Source organism: Lynx canadensis, chromosome A1 (assembly GCF_007474595.2).
Source record: "Lynx canadensis isolate LIC74 chromosome A1, mLynCan4.pri.v2, whole genome shotgun sequence".
Taxonomy (NCBI): Eukaryota; Metazoa; Chordata; class Mammalia; order Carnivora; family Felidae; genus Lynx; species Lynx canadensis.
The window spans coordinates 32,459,908-32,479,547 of NC_044303.2; positions in this window are offsets into that span (position 1 = coordinate 32,459,908).

Sequence of the window (19,640 nt, forward strand, 5' to 3'; positions counted from 1 at the left end):
GAGACCAATGGCTCAGCAGTACACAGCTCAAACTGGCAATATGCCTGTAGCAGCATTAACTTTTGATTTTTTTCTGGTGCTTGTTTTCTATTTTTAATAGTGCACACAAGTGTCAGAATTCTGGCTGTCATATAACGGTAATACTCAAATTCAGTGAGATCCATGACTTACTGCAACCTGTCTGCTTTTCCCCAGCCCTTTCTTAAACACATAACTTATCTGTAACAATTATGATTGACAGATCGTCCCTTAATAATTTTTATACATTTTGAAGGGATGGTGGAACTAAAAAAGGAAAAACACCTTTCAGAGAATGTGCAGTGGATATGGTGCTACGTGGCTTTCAGCCTGTGGATTTTGTCTAGTTATGCTTGCTGACCAAAGTCCAGTTCAAATACTCTGGAAGATTTTTCTGTGCATCCAGAAGCAAATAAAAATACTGAGAGCCCTGATAACAGATGCTTGATAATCTCAGTAATGAAAGGACGAGGAGATATAAAAATGCCTGAAAAAACTATTTACTTTTTTGAAAGCATATGAAACTAGAGATCAGCCAATAATTCATGCTAACATTGAGATAAATAGTTCAGGGAATGGTAAGCAGAGAGTTTTATCTATAGATATATTTGAATGTACATAGTTACATGAGAAATGGAATATAGCTACACATCACCCACATGAACTCAGCTTTAAAAAGAAATTGAGCAATCTAAATAATTTTCTGAATACCCATTTACTCAAACATAAACAATTGTATCATACTATTATCCCTCGATCTTTTTCTTGAAGGTTATTTACTTTTAATTTAAAGATAATTCTAATTAGTTTAGTAATTTGGTTTCCAGTCACATAAACATGACACTCAGGGAAAACAGCAAGAGAAAGGAAGAAATTCTGGGAAAAATAGCCTGTATAATGAGGAAGTGAGTGATCACTGACAACAAAAGGAGGGGAACACAAAAACACAAAAAGCAACATTGTAAGATAATTTTGCACCAAGCTAAATGGCCCTGTATCTTACAGAAGACCCCAAGGCTATAACTGTAGGAATTTCAGCACAGTTACATAATTGCTTCTCAGAGTAACAACCTTGAATATTCAAAAATATTTCAATACTTTTCCTGAGAAATTTAGAAGAATATACAGCTCTCTCTATATATGCATATATGTGTAAAATTTATAAAATGGAAATAGGTTTTTGTTCATATCTTCTAAATTTAAACTCAAGTATTGAACTGCATAGCTGGATAATGAATATTAAATAGAAAATTACCCAAAGGAAAGGGAGAGGGGGGGTTATCAGTCCAAAATTTTCTTATAATTCATTTACAAAAAATGACAAAGTTGGGAAAATATTTTTATTTAATAATCTATAAATAACTCCCACATTTTTGTAATTAGAATATTGGAATGATTCATAAAAGGGTGTTTGTAAGTGCCTCAATGATTGAAGCAAACATATACTAAATTTATGCAACACCTACGCCTTGCCCATTTGAGCATCAGGAGATTGCTGAGTGGATGTTTTGGTAATGTAAGCCTCTGAGGAGAAAACATCCCGACCTGAGGGTATTTTCAGTGAATCTGTGTTCTGTTTTGATATTGAAGCAGAAGAGAGGTAGAATGGACACTGATAGAGTTATCAACTGTAAAGCAAGACCCTGGAAATAGGTGATTGCTTGGGAAATTTCAGTGTTGTCATAGAAATCTCTGTAGCAGAAATATACTTCAAGATTGCCTCATACAACTAGGATGCCTAAGGATGGCTTCAGGCATTGTTCAACTAAAGGGAACAAACAATGTGATCAGGACTTTCTTGCCATCTCTTGGTCCTGCTCTTCTCTACACACTGATTTCATGCTTTTATGCTGTAAATGTCTCCTTGTGGTTATGTAAGATAGTCACTGGAAGTAGCTTCAAGTAAAGTCACTTTACATTTCTAATAATGGGTCCTCAAAGGCAATAGATAAGTTTTCTTAACTGGTTCTTGCAGAGAAGGCTTGGAAAGGATTTTGATTAGTCTGGCTTAGGTTATCTGTCTCTTTTTGAACAAATCTCTGTGATCTGAGGAATATGAAACCAACAGACAGTCTGAGTTCAATGCTCACTCCTTGAATGTGTTTGGGAACAGAGCACCATGACTGAAAGCTCCACCAGGTCCACAACTGGGAGAAGAGCAATTTTCCTAAAGAAGAAATGCAAGAAGATATGAGCTTTGTACAGTTCATGGCCTCTTGGAACATTGGTCCTCAAAGGAACAATAAATAAGTGCTTTAAATAGAAGGGAGGATATTTGGCACTTTATAGAAGAAAGCAAACCCATATCCTATGAAAGATACTGAGAGATGGGCTGTTCAAGTCTGAAATGTACAAGACAAAATTAAAAAGAAATAACAGTGATTTTGTGTAGCCTTTGAAGCTCTAATAAACAAATTCTACTAGAATGACGGATACCATTACTACTAACTAATATTTATTGAACAGCTATGTTATGACCAGCATATTATACAGCTTATCTCATTGAACATTAGGCAGAAACTCAATGATATATATTTTATTATTACCCCATATAACAAATGGGGAGACTAAAGCTAGTTATATTAGCTTGCTAGTTATATTAACTTATAACTAGTGAAAGAGTCCAGATTCACGGTCAGATTTTATTCCAGACATTATGTTTTTAAGTAAATAGCCCATTCCATTTTTAGTTCCTCAAAGCAGGAATTGTGCTTTTTAAGATCTGTGTGTTCAGTGCCTATGATTTCATCTGGCACACTGTTTGTGAATATGTGCTTGTCTAATAACTACAGAAAGGTTGATGTAGCTCCCACCTTGGAAGCCTCAAAGTTTCCCTTTTGAACTATTCCCAGCATGAAGCTTCCCAAGAAGTAAAGCAGTATTCCCATCTTACTTATTAACAGAGAAAGAAAGCAGAGGAGGTATTTTTACTTAAAATAATACTAGATTTATTTGTCCCTTCATTCAAAACTATGACCTGAGGGCCTTCTAAGTGAGGGATATTGCCTTGGCCATAATGATGAAAGAAAGATCTCTGAGGAGTTTATTCTGGCAGTAAGGAGGAGATAGATAATAAACAATGAGACTAGATAGGAATAAATTACTTATACTATTAAGAAAGTGAGTGCTATGGGAAAAAAATGGACAAGGTGAGGGGGATCAGGCATGCAGGGGGTTATAGTAGTGCAAGAAGATAGTGATGTTAAATAGGATGTACCACATGAACATTTAGTGCTGATCAGTAATTGCCATGAAGGGGTCAATTCTTATAAAAATAAGTGTATTTTCTTAACTTTGCTTTTAAAAGGTCCTTTCAAGGGGCACCTGGGTGGTTCATTCGGTTAAGCATCCGACTTTGGCTCAGGTCATGATCTCGCAGTTGGTGGGTTCGAGCCCCGCTTCAGGCTCTGTGCTGACAGCTCAGAGCCTGGACCCTGCTTCGGATTCTGTGTCTCCCTCTCTCTGCCCCTCCCCTGCTCATGCTCTGTCTCTCTCTCTCTCTCTCTCTCTGAAAAATAAATAAACATTAAAAAAATTTTTTAAGTCCTTACAATGGTCTCATTTGACTTTACATTTGGATTTTTAACTCATTATTTCAATGCAAGTATAATCATGTCTTTTGAAAATCTGAATTGGAAAATAATTATTACGAATTTAGATAGTAGTACATTTATAAAAATAAGTGTCCAGGGGCGCCTGGGTGGCGCAGTCGGTTAAGCGTCCGACTTCAGCCAGGTCACGATCTCGCGGTCCGGGAGTTCGAGCCCCGCGTCAGGCTCTGGGCTGATGGCTCGGAGCCTGGAGCCTGTTTCCGATTCTGTGTCTCCCTCTCTCTCTGCCCCTCCCCTGTTCATGCTCTGTCTCTCTCTGTCCCAAAAATAAATAAAAAACGTTGAAAAAAATTAAAAAAAAAAAAAAATAAGTGTCCCACCTAACATTTACATCATAGTGACTGAGACTGGAACTGTTTAAATAAACTCATGTAAATGTTAGCACATTGGATAGAAAGAAGGAAAATGTGAGTTCTACTCCTGTTTTTATTGCTGAGTTTCTACTGACATAATAGAAAAAGCATTAAATTTGTCTTCATCCATTAAAAAAATATATTTTTTCTTCATCCTACAGGACTATATGATGAATTCAGTAAGGTATTAATATTTTTTTTTCTTGGGGAAATATAAAAATATCACATCATTTATTTATTAAAGAAAACATATTTGGTTTAGGAAAGCACTAGAAGATTTAAAGAAAAAGTCTATATTAGAGGACTGTTGGGTTACTTTCTCAAAGGATGATAACTGTGAAAACTCCTTAGTGGTTTACAGTTTGGAAGCTATTAAAAACAAATTTGTAATGATTTGATACATTATGATTTTACAGTTGGTTTACAGTTTGGAAGCTATTAAAAACAAATTTGTAATGATTTGATACATTATGATTTTATCAATACAGATACAATAAAAATGTTTGTGGTGCTTGAAAATGTAGCCCTTTTAAATATGTAAAATTTATCTGGCAAACTTACTTACCTTATTTAGTTAAACCATGAGAAACCTGTTTAACGAAAGATACTTCAGCCAGATGCTCTACAGTTTCTGAATTAGTGAAATCAAAATGAATACTTTTTGGTGATTTATTATCATGGTCACCACTTTAAACTTACCTTTTTTTGTTTTGTTTTTTGGTTTTTGGGTTTTTTTTTTTTTCACTTAAGAATTGACTTCATAGTTGGATGTGTGCTCATTTGTAGACTATTACCATGTAAGAAAACCCATTGGATTATAGTGCATGTAATTCAGTGTCCCTACACAGTCCAACAATGCTTTCATTATTATGAGCATAATAGCATATGAATGTATGAGCTCCTGATAGCATATGTAATGAATATGTGCATGAATAAATTTTATATGTTAAACACTTTTTTTTTTTTTTAATTTTTTTTTTCAACGTTTATTCATTTTGGGGACAGAGAGAGACAGAGCATGAACGGGGGAGGGGCAGAGAGAGAGGGAGACACAGAATCGGAAACAGGCTCCAGGCTCTGAGCCATCAGCCCAGAGCCCGACGCGGGGCTCGAACTCCCGGACCGCGAGATCGTGACCTGGCTGAAGTTGGACGCTTAACCGACTGCGCCACCCAGGCGCCCCCAAATTTTATATGTTATAATCCCTATGTTTCTTGGGGTGCCTGGGTGGCTCAGTTGGTTAAGCATCCGACTTCTTGGGCACCTGGGTAGTTCAGTCAGTTAAGCGTCTTGATTTTGGCTCAGGTCATGATCTCAGAATTCTATGCTGACAGCATGCAGCCTGCTCCAGACTCTCTCCTCTCTCTCTCTCTCTCTCTCTCTCTCTGTCTCTCTCTGCCTCTCCCCTGCTCTCTCTCTCTCAAAATAGGTAAACATTAAAAAAAAAAAAAAAGCATCAGACTTCTGCTCAGGTCATAATATTATGGGAATTCAAGACCCGCATAGGGCTCTCTGCTGTCGGCCCAGAGCCTGCATCCGATCCTCTGTCCCCATTTCTGTCCCTCCCTGCTTTCTCTGTCTCTCCCACACTCAACCCCCTCTCTCTCATAAGGGTGTCCTGAAAATTAAGTGGACAATGTAGCTAAAATTCTTTGTCAATTTCAAAGTATATTATGACCGCATGAAACTATTATTTTCCCAACCAGGAAGCAGAAGTGTTTGTTGCTTTGTTTCTTCCAAACCTAGTTCCTGGCATCTAGGTGGGATTGAGTAAAATTTTGTTGAATGTTGAATAAAAGTCTTCTTAATTGAAAAAATTCTAAATGAACCTCTCCCGTAAATGTTTAACACACATACACTCACACAGTTTTTAACATTTCTTGTATGACAGTTTGCTAAATATAGAATCGATACGGCAAACCAGCAGTTAACCTTAAAGATTAAAGGGAAAAAAAAAATGAAAAAAAAAAAAATAAAAGGTTACTGCAGAGCACTTGATCCATTCTGTCAAAATGCCAGATGTCTCTTACTCTTTGCTCCTGGATATTATTAAAGCTGGCTTCAAGGCTTCTCGGTCTATCTTTCCCTCATTTTCTTTCTTTCTCCTTGTCCCACTCAAAATGCTGGCCGCATTGCTCAATTACTGAACAAATGTAACTTCCTGTCCTCCTCTGCTTAGCCACTTTTATAGCAGCACTAACAGATGCTATCATTAAGACCCTCGACGGGAAATCATGAACTAAGTATATTCTTTGCCCTTCTCGCTTTTTAATTTTCTTTAAAAAGCTAAGCCATCTGCTTTAACCCTCTTAAAATTATAAGTTTCTTTATAACATCAGTCTTGCATTTATCTTAATAATAAATAGATAATTTAAGCCCTAAGTTCAGAAGTTTAATTTGTATAGAGCTATGTGTTGGTACTGGTATAAATTAAATTTGAGCATCATAGGTTGGATCTCATTTTCTGGTAATAATTTCATATTTTAATAGTGTACATGTAAACATAAGCATCGTGTTTACCAGAGTTTACCTTATGTAATTTTAGTAAAAATATACTTTTATGAAAATATATTGCAGAAGTGTTGTGAGAGGACTAAATAAATATTGTATTTATGAAAGCTTCAGGGTTTATAACATTACATGGGCAATTGGAAATACTGGTGATTTTTATATTTACATATAAATACTATCAGTGCTAGTCTATTAAAACTAAAATTCCAAGGTGAACTAATATATACAAACTTGGAGCTTAAATCTATATAGAAGATTACTAAAATAAAAGAATGGGAATGAGAATGATTAAGAATGCTGATGAGGCTTTAATAACACAGAAGTCAATAAAATACAATGCTCTATCAGTTTGCTATGCTGCTCTAATTACCACAAATGTAGAGCTTGAAGACCAGATTTTCTTTTTAATTTTGTAGTTCTATAAGATAGAAGTCTGACACGGGTCATACTTGGGCTAAAACCAAGTGTTGGCCAGGCAGCATTTTTTTCAGGAGGCTTTAGGGAAAATCTTTTACCTTGCCTTTTCTAGTTTCTGTAGAATACTAACCCTTCTCAGCTGGTGGCCCTCTTTCTCCATCTTCAAATCTAGCAACACTGCATTTCCTTTACCCTATTTAGTCATATTTCCCTCTGATGCTCTCTTTCCACCCTTCATTCCACTTCTAAGACCCCTTGTGATTATGTTGGGTGTACCTGGTTAAAAAGGATTAATTATCCTATTTGCAAACCATATTCCATCTACAACCTTAATTCTCCTTTACTTCAAAACCTAGCATATTCGTATGTTTTGAGGGTTAGAATGTGGGCATGTTTCAGAGATGTATTTTTGCTTACTGTAAATACACAAAAACCCTATCATGGTATGGTATATAAAATGTAGTGTATAAGAGAGTTGGGTTTTAAATGCATATGATAGAAATTTAGGCAACCACATGTATATACTTGATTAAAAGACACAAGCACAAATGGAATTTATAGCTTTAGACAAGATGTTGAAATATTTAATTTATAAAGAATTCTTAAAGTCTATGAAGAGGGAGGGAGCCAAACCATAAGAGACTCTTAAAAACCGAGAATAAACTGAAGGTTGAGGGGGAGTGGGAGGGAGAGTGGGTGATGGGTATTGAGGAGGGCACCTGTTGGGATGAGCACTGGGTGTTGTATGGAAACCAATTTGACAATAAATTTCATATTTAAAAAAAAGTCTATGAAGAAAGTGCTAAAAAGAGAAAACAGGGGTGCCTGGGTGGCTCAGTCGCTTGAGCGACCGACTTCAGCTCAGGTCATGGTCTTGCAGTTTGTGAGTTCAAGCCCCGTGTTGGACTCTTTGCTAACAAACAGCTCAGAGCCTGGAGCCTGCTTCAGATTCTGTATCTCTCTCTCTCTCCCCCTCCCCTGCTCATGCTCTGCCTCTCTCTGTCTCTCAAAAATAAATAAATGTTAAAAAAAAAATTTAAAAAGAGAAAACAGATACCAAAAAGGAAAAGGTAAATTATAGAAAAAGAAATAAAAAAAATTAAACTAATGAAGCTCAGCATCATGGCAGTCTATTGAATGAGAATTAAAACAAACAAACTCTTTTTTATTGTCTTTAAATTATTAAAACTTTTAATATGATAATGCTGTGTACACATTGGGCTTTAGTAAAATAAAAACTAGGATTTTTCTTAAACATTTAATGTGGAATTTTTAGTGGAATGAATTTTCATGATACATTTGAAGTAAGAAAACTTTGTAAGACAGTTTTTCAAACCAGCTGTATTTCTTTTATACACTTGGTAAATAATCATTATGGTAATTAGTGATACCATAAATTTCCTACCAAATAATCTGGGATGGTGCTGGGGTGGAGAGGGCTCTGGATTAATATTTATGCTTTTCTGTATTCTGAGAATTGCCCTCAGAAAACAATCATAAAATTAATTACCATGAGAATTGTTGCTATACTAAGAACGAGAAGTAACTGAAAGGAAAACAGGCTAGAAGCAGTGTGGAGATTAGGGGTTATTACCAGGAGCTGCTTTGGGGTGCTTCCTCCAACTGTACTATCAAAGCCAGCAGCTTGAGGACAATAATAGTCTTATGTTACTTCCTGCTAAGAATCAAAATAACTGAAAAAATATAATTAATTGTAATAACAAAAAGATCTAAAGTGCGTATAAATATTCCCGTTGAATATACAATGTCTCCTAAAAATTTGAAGAAGATTGTTTTATGCTTAAAAAAAGTAAACTGATGTTCTCAGTTCCATCAAATACACTTCAGAGTTTATATATTCTGATAGTATTTTTGGGAATTTTGGGGGCACAAGAATAATAAAGCTCATCTTAATCCAATTTTTTCTCTATAAAAATGAGATGTTGAGAAAAAAAATGCATAACTTACCCTGAATCAAATTCATTCTAGAAACTTCCTAAAATGACACTGATAATGGAAAAGAAAGACTGCTTTCACTCAAGTCACACATGACCATGACCTGAAAAAATTACTGATAAACTTCAATTACTTTTTTTTTAAGTTCATTTATTTATTTTGATAAGGAGAGAGAGCATGTGTGGGCATGTGCGTGCGCACGAGTAGCAGGGGGGCAGACGGGGAGGGAGAGAGAGAATCCCAAGCAGGCTCCACATGGTCAGCCCAGAGCCCGATCTCACAAACAGTGAGATCATGACCTGAGCCAAAATCTAGAGTCAGACACTTAACTGACCGAGCCATCCAGGAGCCCCAGGTTCGATGACTTTAATCACATCTGTCCAATGCCTCTTGCTTTTTTTCTTTCTTTTGTCTAGTACACTTTATTCTAATTATGAAATCTATCCTTTCAGGATCACTTCTTTTTCCTTGGCATTTGTGAATAATTGAAATTCATTTTGAGAGCTAAGAATGCCTAGAAGTCATAGGCAGGTTTAGATAACAAGTTGGGTGTTTTGTTATTTTCCCTGTTATTTATTATTTTGCCCTTATCTCTCTGAGTAAAATAAAGTGCATTGCTTCCAGCCTTTTCAGCTACAATAAGAATGGATAAAGCTTTTTAAATAATATGTTCCCTAAAAATCATGTTAGAATAGATTTGGATTTTTTGGTTGTTTATTTGGGGGGTTTTACTGCTGTTACTTTGTGTTGCATAAAATGTGAGATGAGACGGCAAGAAACCACAAAGAAGTTGAACTTTAGGACTTGAAGACCAGCACGCATTCCAAATAATTACACTTAGGGAGTATCTGGGTTTGTGCAAGTATAACCAGTTGTCTTTGATATGCTGATATGTGAAATATACTCTGTTGCTGTATTTTATGCATATATTACTTTTTAAAAGTTTGTTTGCTTGTTTGTTTGTTTATTCAGAGGGAGCAGAGCAGGGGCAGAGAAAGAGGGAGAGAGAGAATCCTAAGCAGGCTCCTCACTGTCAGTGCAGAGGCCTACTTGGGGCTTGATCTCACGAACCATGACATTATGACCTGAGCAGAAATCAAGAGTTGATGCCCAACTGACTAAGCCACCCAGGTGCCTCGTATACATATATTACTTTCTAACTTCTCCATAATTAGGTAGATAAATATTTATATTTACTACTAATTTAGTTTCATTCTGTTTTTACACTATCTGTAATAGTTAATCAGGAATATGTGAGTTAGTCCTGTATTAACTGAGCATTGCCACCTTTGCTTTGTGTGGGCAAGACTGCAAATGAGATCAAGAAAAATTCAGAGCACTACTTATGTGATAAATGTAAGATAAGTGTCCTTGTAGAGGAAGATCTCATGGGCCCAGGACAAGTCTGTCATTATCTCTCTCTGTGACTTTAGTTTGTATTTATAACCAAGAAATATGTCAAAGATGCAAAGATACAAAGAATTATTCCACTCTATTTCCTTTTTATTCCAAAAGGAAATTTGGATTATTTAGATATTACACAAACATACAAAAGCAACTTTTTAAGAAATGCCACAGATGAATGTTTTCATATAATGTTCTTTGTCTGAAATTGCTTTATAGGTAGTAGAAATAATGATCAGGTAGGTGGATTTCTGCACGCTCCCTGGGTGACTGTTCCCTGATGTTTGGAGGGCTGTGACACTCCTAACCAATTGATCCCGAGGCACTAGACTTATGAACCAGCAGCTCTCCCCTCATTAGCCTTCTACCCTGCAGGCTTTTCACCCCCATCCAGGAGGGCTAAAATAATCAGTATTACATATCACATTGGCTATGTTACACATGTCTTTAAACTGGCTTGTGTTCTCCCTTCAAATCAGATTTGAATTGGTCACCCGGAATGCTAAGACCTCCCGGGTGATTGTTTCTGCCTATCTCATCTTCCCCATGAGTCTCTCTTCTACCTTCCAATTTAAAACAGAATAATGACTTATGATACCTAGACCTCTTTGTTCTTTTCCTCTGTCCTCTCCACAGTCATCTTAATGGATTGGATTTTTATCTTCTATTATAGAAAAGAATGAAAGAATGCTTTACAGTCACTAGCAGCCTTGTTCTCCAAATTATTTTATAATCTTTGTTATTTTCAGGGAATTATATTCACTCTTCAGAGAAGAACTGATAATACTCTTTATTCTTTGTCTTAATATAAAATTTATTAAAATTCTTTTCTCCAAAATAGTTTAATAAGTTTCTTTATGTACCACCCATGGTTGAACACGATGTTTCCAGGGGGCATACACAGGTACACTACCCATAGGTCAAGAGATGCCTTTTCTTAGAAAAAAACAAAAAGAAAAACAAAAAAACAAATTCACTCTGCTCTACTACAAATAATCTTTTTGGGTCATTTAGAAACAGTTGAAATGTCAACTTTCTTTTTAAAAAAATGTTTCAGCAATGCAAAGGTCAGGTTACCTCTGCATTTAAATAGAAGAAATAAAACATTGTACCCATTAAGTTTATACTGCTGAAACATCCAGCCTCTGGAAACATTTCATTTGAGGACAGAAAAAGGTAGAAAAGACTGATGAAATAATACCTACTTGTTAGGTATTTCTTTATCTAACATATAAAATACATAAAGATGAATTCTGTAGATATAGATGATTCAAATATTACAAATTATTAACAGTGATACAGATAGAGGCATATAAATGTCGTAGAAGAATCGCACACATATGCATATAGGCACAGCTATATATTGAGAGTGATTAGGTTAGAATTATGCAGGGATATTTTAGAGACATAGAGAAAAAGGGGAACAAGAAAGAGCAGAAAGGAGAGGAACAAGAACAACAAAAATGTATGTTAATCCAAACTCAGTGGGGGAGGAAAAATAATTTTCCTAATACTGTTGACCTAAAAAGTGTAACAGCCAATTATTTTACTGGCAAAATGCGTTTATTCAGTAAGAGCAGAGGAATTGCAATACTGGACATGAGGGCTATGGCAAGCTATAGGCAAGTTCAGAGATAAAAGGGATGTTACTGTATAATAGGTGGAAGTTAGGAGGGCTGCTTTGAATGAGGGACCATTGGAGAAAAGCAAGAGCTCAGGGTGGTACTCGCTTTTCATTGGTTGAGTTGTGGTACTTATTGGTCGAGCTTGTTGCCACATAAGGAGAAATTCTTTGTTCCTCCTGCAGGAGTTGTAGGGTAGGATTCTCTCTGTTGGGAGGCAAAGTCTCTTCCTGTTGGGGTGCAATTGATATCAAGTGGTAGGGAATGAGAGCTCCCCCTTTTAGGCCTTCCCGTGCCATTTTAAATGAAGTTTGTTTTATTCACTTTCATATTTTTTTCTGGATTCTGTGGCTGAGATCCCCTCCCCTCATAATCAAAAATTAATAAGTGGATGACAAATAAAATTTGATGAGCATGTATACCTCCTGTATACTTGGGAGAAACCCAGGAAGACTGAGTAAAACTCCCAGAATGGTCCAAGCTACCATCATAAATACCATCCACAGCTATTGACAAAAGACAAAAGAAAGAAGTTGAAGGTCAGTGAAGAGAGATTGTCAAGAAAGCACAGTGACCAAGGATAAGGTGGTTGCAGATTTAAGTGTGTGGCTTCTTTATTGATAAAAATTTCTTGTGATTCAGAGTCACCCTTTTCTTCCTGGTATACTGAAGGGAGACACCCATACAAATGGAGATTTCTCTTATAAATGGAAATTTCTCTCACAAAAAAAAAAAAAGTAACTTCCATTTTGTTTTCAGAGATTCTGTTGTGTCTGCAGTTTTGAAAAAAAATAATAATAATCGGTTCAAAATAATCCTCATGCCAAAGAGTCATATTTTGGGGTGGCATGCTTTGCTACCCTTTCACCCTATAATTTTATGCATGAAGAAATAGTGATGAGACTTGATGCAAGACAGGACAACTAGGAAAAGACCAGGAGTGCCTTTCCATAGTACGCTGAGTATAAGAGTCACAATCCTGGAGGCCAGCACCTAGAGTGAGAATCAGGACTCCGCTTAGAGCATTTGATATGCACCAATACAATTTTATACCAGTTACTTAATCTCTTAGTGCTTTAGTTTCTTCATAAAATAGGCATGATAGCAGCACGCTTCTTACATGGGAATATTAAGAGAACTAAAAGTGTGAAATGCTGAGTCCGCTGTTGGCCTTCTGGGCACACTCTCAGGACTGTCTACATTAGCTCTCCTCACACCTGTGTCTCAGTCCACTCCACACCCTGTAAGGCATACGACCTGTCTATGTAGTTAGAAATTTGCAAGCTCTACTTCTATAACCCCACAGAAGGTAGTAGTACTGAATTGATCAAAATTCACTAAAGCTTTTATTTAACATTTAGTAAAATAAAAGTATATAAAATCAACTTTTTTGGAATGTTAAAAACAATTACTACTTTCAGTGAAATAAATTTACATTTACAGTAAATAACAATTATAATATGTTGTTAGTTTTGCTATTGTATCCCAGATTGACAGTTTTCAAGTTTAATTTTATATACTTTTCAATATTTGTTGGCAAAGGCTTAAAATAATCAGGATCAGCATGAACCACTGTCATCGAGAGTGATAATTTCTGGGTTCAAACCTACTTTTCTGATCCTTTTCTCCTCTTTCTCTTTGCCAGCATCCTTTAAGATGAATAATTCTCCGAGGCAACAGTTCTACATCTAAAGCCTAATAGGCCTTTCTCTTTTCTTTGTACTCTTTGTTAAAAGCCTTTATAATGGAGAATACCTTTTTTTGTATCCTGCATTTTCCCTTATCTGAAGAGAAGGCTGCCTGCAGGCAGTTCCTTTGAGTTCTAGGAGGTTGCTATAACCTTTGTGATTAGATTACCAGTGATCTTCTACTTTTCCTGCATAATGCATTTCTAAAACACTAAAACACAAATGAAAGAGAAATGAGCCAAACAATAACTTTTCCTAAGTTTGGTTGGGGTGGCAACCAAACTCCAACTTGTTCTGTTCTCAGAGGGAATTTCACTGTCACTTCTATAATATTTGGGAATATTGTATGTTTTTGGTTTAGTTTTGTCTTTTTTTTTTCTGTACTTTAAGACACACAGCGGACTAGCTTAAAAGAAATGACACATTAAAGGTAGAAGATAACTAAAGTTGCTAAAGCTAATGATTTATATCTTTGATGGAATTTTTTTAGTTTGTGGGTTTACTCTAATATTTGTATCATTACTGCTTAATGTTTTAAAATCTGTTTCAACTACTTGATAAGAATTGAAGAACAAAATGCATTAAAATACACAAAGAGTTTTGCAGATCACTAATCTACCAAAAATGTCAAAACACATGTTTTGTCACTAGTTTGTAGTAAAGGAGAACAAAATATAGCACCCTCCAAAAAATATGCCACTTTGGCATAAGGATTATTTTGAGCTGGTTATTTTTAAGAAATAGCAGACATAAGAAAAGCTCTGCAAACCTGGTACAAGTTACCCTTTGGTAAGAGACAATTACATTTATGAAGGAAATCTTAATTGTTAGGGTATCTGTCTTTCTATACCAGGAAATTTGCACTCTGGCCAAATTTCTAGAAACCCTTATCAATGGAGAAAGTAGCTACTTACATATGCATAACAACCATACCCTAGTTTACTGTGTTTTGCCTGATAACCTCCCATAACTGCCTTCCCACCCCCACAGCATCTTCTTTTGTCTTTAGCTAGAGATAGTATTTAAGGTGGTGGCTTGGGCATTTTGGGGAATAACTCAGTTTTCATGGTTATTTCCCATATATACAAGAAGTATACATGTTATTAATTTCATATTTGTTTTTCCCCTGTTAATGTCTTTTTACTATGGGGGGGGGGTGGGGAAAGAGGACTCAACCAAGAATCTAGAATGGGAGAGGAAGAATTTTTTCTCCCCTACAGTTTTATCTACCAAGCTAGTGCACAATCAATACATTTCTAATCAATACATTAATATTAAAATTCTTTGTGTGAAAGATTGATAAGTCAAGGAATACCCACATTCTACATTTGGAATGAAATTTCTGGAATTACAATAGTGCCACTTGTCAGTTTGAGGTGGGGAGAAAGAAAACAATAAATTTTCTTGGGTAAGATAATGACAGTTCCTTCAGTATATGAAAATGAGCTAGAGTTTTATTAGATGAAAGATACAGTAAAAGAAATTTTTAAATTGCTTGTATAGAAAATCTTCCTTCCCAACGATATTATGCAGAATGTATCTAATTTAGTTTAATTTTGTTATTTGTTGTTGTCATCATCATTTTTTTCAATTTAATTTGGGTCATGAAGGAAGAGATAAGTACAGAATTTGAAATAGTATATAAGGTACCAAGAGCACAAAACATTCATATGACTGTGGCATTGTATATTGTTAATTACTGATGCTATACTTCATCAACTGCCAATAATCCACCGAAGACAGAAAGACCTTTCTGTCTTAGAGTATAATTGTAGAGAGATTTAAATTACTTTATTTCTCTTCCCATTAAGGATTACACATTCTTCTTGTGATATAGGCTTATAGGGAAAAAAGAAATGGAAACTTTTCCTTTCTCAAAGGGAAAGAAATGCAAAAATATAGTAGCATAAAAAGTAGCCTGTTATTAAAGCAGTATCACATTTAAGATATTTTGGAAAATACTGTTTTTCTTCTACCCTTTTGTGCATGATCCAGAATTTCAGAGAAATCATCAATACCAAAGCCAAAGAGTATATGATGGTAAGAGCTATATATTAAAGTATAATTGACATACAAAATCCTATCATTTTCAGGTATATATCATAATGATTTGATATTTTTATATCTTATTTCCAAAATAAGTCTAGTTGTTCTCCCTGAGCTGTATATTACATCCCCATGACTTATTTATTTTGTAAATGGATGTTATTACCTCTTAATCCCATTTACCTATTTCACTTGCCCATGCAACTCCTCTTTCCTTTGATAATCAATATTTTGTTTGTTGTGTTTATGAGTTTGTTTCTGTTTTGTTTTATTCGTTCATTTGCTTTATTTTTAATATTCCACATATAAATGAAATCATACAATGTTTGTCTTTATCTGACTTATTTCGCTTATCATGATACCCTCTAAGTATAGCCATGTCGACACAAATGGCAAGATTTCATTCTTATTTTATGACTGAGTAATATAGTTTTGGTTGTACACACACACACACACACACACACACACACACACACGAATGCATGCACACCATATCTTCTCTGTACAATTTTCTAAATATAGAAATTTAGGTTGTTTTCGTATCTTGGCTATTGTAAATAATGCTGCAGTAAACATAGGGGTACATATATTTTTTTTTTTTGAATTGGCGTTTTGTTATCTTTGGGTAAATGCTCAGAAGTGAAATTGCTGGATCATATGGTAGTTCTGTTTTGATTTTTTGAGGAATGCTATACTGTTTTCCATAACACTTACATCAGTTTTTATTCCCGCCAACAGCATATGAGGGTTCTCATTTTTCCATATACTTCCAACACTTGTTCTTTTCTGTCTTTTTGATAAAAGCCAATCTGGCAGGTGTGAGGTGGTGTCTCGTTGTGGTTTTCATTTGCATTTGCCTGATGTTGAGCATTTTTGCAAGTGCCTATTGGCCATTTAGATGTCTTTTTTTCAGAAAAAAAAATGTCTATTGAAGTCCTCTTCCCATTCTTTATTCAGGTTGTTCGGTTTTTGATAATAAATTATGTAAGTTCTTTATTTTAGATGTTAACTTCCTATTGGATATACGATTTGCAAATATCTTCTTCCATTAAGTAGGATGCCTTTTTGTTTATTTTTAATGATTTCCATCACTGTACGAAAACTTTTTAGTTTGATGTAATACCATTTTTTAAATTTTAGCTTTTGTTTCCTGTGCCTGAGGAAACTGCTCTAAAAATTTTTGCTAAGATTGATATGAAAAAGCCTACTGCCTATGTTTTCTTCTACAGGTCTTACATTCAAGTCTTCACTCCATTTTGAATTTTTTTTATATATATAGAATAGGATAGTGGTACAGTTTTATTCTTTTGCATGTAGCTCTTAAGTTTTTCATTAACCATTTATTGAAGAGACTGTCTTTTTCCCATTTTTTGTTCTTGCCTCCTTTGTCATACATTAATTGGCCAAATATGTGTGGGTTGATTTCTAGGCTTTCCATTATACTCCATTGATCTGTGTATTTGATTTTATGCCAGTACCATAGTGTTTGGATTACTATAGCTTTGTAGTGTAGTTTGAAATCAGGGAGCATGATACATCTAGGTTTGTTCTTCTTTCTCAAGATTGCTTTGGCTATTTGGGGTCTTTGTCATTCCATACAAATTTTAGAATCATTTATTCTAGTTCTGTGAAAAATGTTATTGTTATTTTGATGGGGATTGCATCGAATCTGTAGATTGCTTTGTGTAGTATGGACATTTTAACAATGTGAATTCTTCCAGTACACAAGAGCAGTGTATCTTTGCATTTATTTGTGTCATCTTTAATTTCTTTCATCTGTGTCTTCTGGTTTTCAGAGAAAGTCTTTACCTCCTTGGTTAAGTTTATTCCTAGGTATTTCATTCTTTTTGATGCAGTTATAAGTGGGATTTTTTCTTTTTCAACGTTTATTTATTTTTGGGACAGAGAGAGACAGAGCATGAACGGGGGAGGGGCAGAGAGAGAGGGAGACACAGAATTGGAAACAGGCTCCAGGCTCCGAGCCATCAGCCCAGAGCCTGACGCGGGGCTCGAACTCACGGACCGTGAGATCGTGACCTGGCTGAAGTCGGACGCTTAACCGACTGCGCCACCCAGGCGCCCCAAGTGGGATTTTTTCTTAATTTCTCATTATGAAAGCTTGTCATTAGTTTATAGAAATGCAACAAATTTCTTTATGTTAATTTTGTATTTTGTGACTTTACTGAACTCATTTATTAATTCTTAGTGTCTTGGTGAAATCCTTTGGACTTCCTGTATATAGTGTTACCTGCAAATGGTGACAGATTTACTTCCAATGTAGATGTCTCTTATCTCTTTTTGCTGCCTAATTGCTGTAGCGAAGATTTCTTTTTTTTTAATATTTTTTAGTGTTTATTTTTAAGAGAGAGAGAGAGACAGAGTGTGAGCTGGTGAGGAGCAGAGGGAGAGGGAGACACAAAATCTGAAGCAGATTCCAGGCTCTGAGCTGTCAGCACAGAGCCCGACATGGGGCTCTAACCCATAAACCATGAGATCATGACTTGAGCCAAAGTTGGATGTTTAACTGACTGAGCCACCCAGGTGCCCCTAGCTAAGATTTCTAATATGCTGTTGAATAAAAGTAGTGAGAGTTGGCATTCTTGCCTTTTTCCTGGTCTTAGAAGAAAAGCTTTCAACTTGTCACCATTGATTATGTATAATGCTAATTATGATTATGCTTGTGGTTTTGCCATACATTTATTATGTTGAGGTACATTCCTACTGTCCTCACATTGTTGAGAATTTTTATCATAAATACATATTGAATTTGGTCAAATGCTTTTTCTGCATATATTGAGATGATCATATGAATATTATCCTTTGTTTTGTTAATGTGATGTATCACATTAATTGATTTATGGATGTTGAAATATTCTTGCATCCCTGGAAAAAATCTCACTTATTCATGGTAGTTTGCAATCATTCCTTTCTCTTCCATTTTTTTGGAACAATTTAGAAATATAGGTATTAACTCTTTTTGAATGTTTGGTAAAATTCACTAGGGAAGCTGTCTCATCCTGGACTTTTAATTTTGGGGAATTTTTAACCAATGACTTTCTACTTCTTCTTGATTAAGTCTTGTAAGGTTGTGTGTTTCTAGGAATTTATTTCTCCCAGGGTTTGTCAATTTTTGGGGCTATAATTATGCAAAGTGGACTGTTATGATCCTTTGTATTACAGTGGCATAATTCTTTCATTTCTGATTTTATTTATTTGGGCCTTCTCTCTCTCTCTTTCTCTCTCTTTTTTTGTTGATGAGTGCAGCTAGAGATTTATCAATTTTGTTTATTTTTTCAAGAACCAGCTTTTAGTTTCATTGATCTCTTCTAGTTTTTGTGTGTGTTTATTGTTTTTAGTATCTGTTTATTTCCACTATGTAATTGTTTCCTTCCTCCTACTAACTTTGAGATTTGTTTGTTCTTTTTCTAGTTCCTTTAGATGTAAAGGTAGATTGTTTATTTGAGATTGTTTTTGTTTCTTGAAGTAGGTCTCTATTGTTATGAACTTCCCTCTTAAAACTGCTTTTGCTGCATCCAGTAGATTTTAAAAGTTGTATTTTGCTTTGGTCTCAAGGTATTTTTTGATTTCCTCTTTGATTTCTTTGTTGACCCATTGGTTGTTTAGTAACATGTTTTTTTTAGTCTCTACATGTTGTGGTATTCCAGTTTTATTCTTGTAACTGATTTCTAATTTCATACCATTATGGTTGGAAAAGATGCTTGATATTATTTCAACTTTCTTGAATTTATTGAGACTTTCTTTGGTCTAAAATATGATCAGTCTTGGAGAATATTCCATGTGCCTTCAAAAAGAATGTATATTTTTCAGTTTGGGGATGACATGTTCATAAATCTGTTAAGTCCATTTGGTCTAATGTGTCACTTCAGGGCAATGTTTCCTTATTGCTTTTCTATCTGGATGATTCATTGATGTTAGTATGGTATTAAAGTCATCAACTATTATTGTATTACTGTCAATTTTTCCCTTTATGTCTGTTAATATTTGCTTTATATA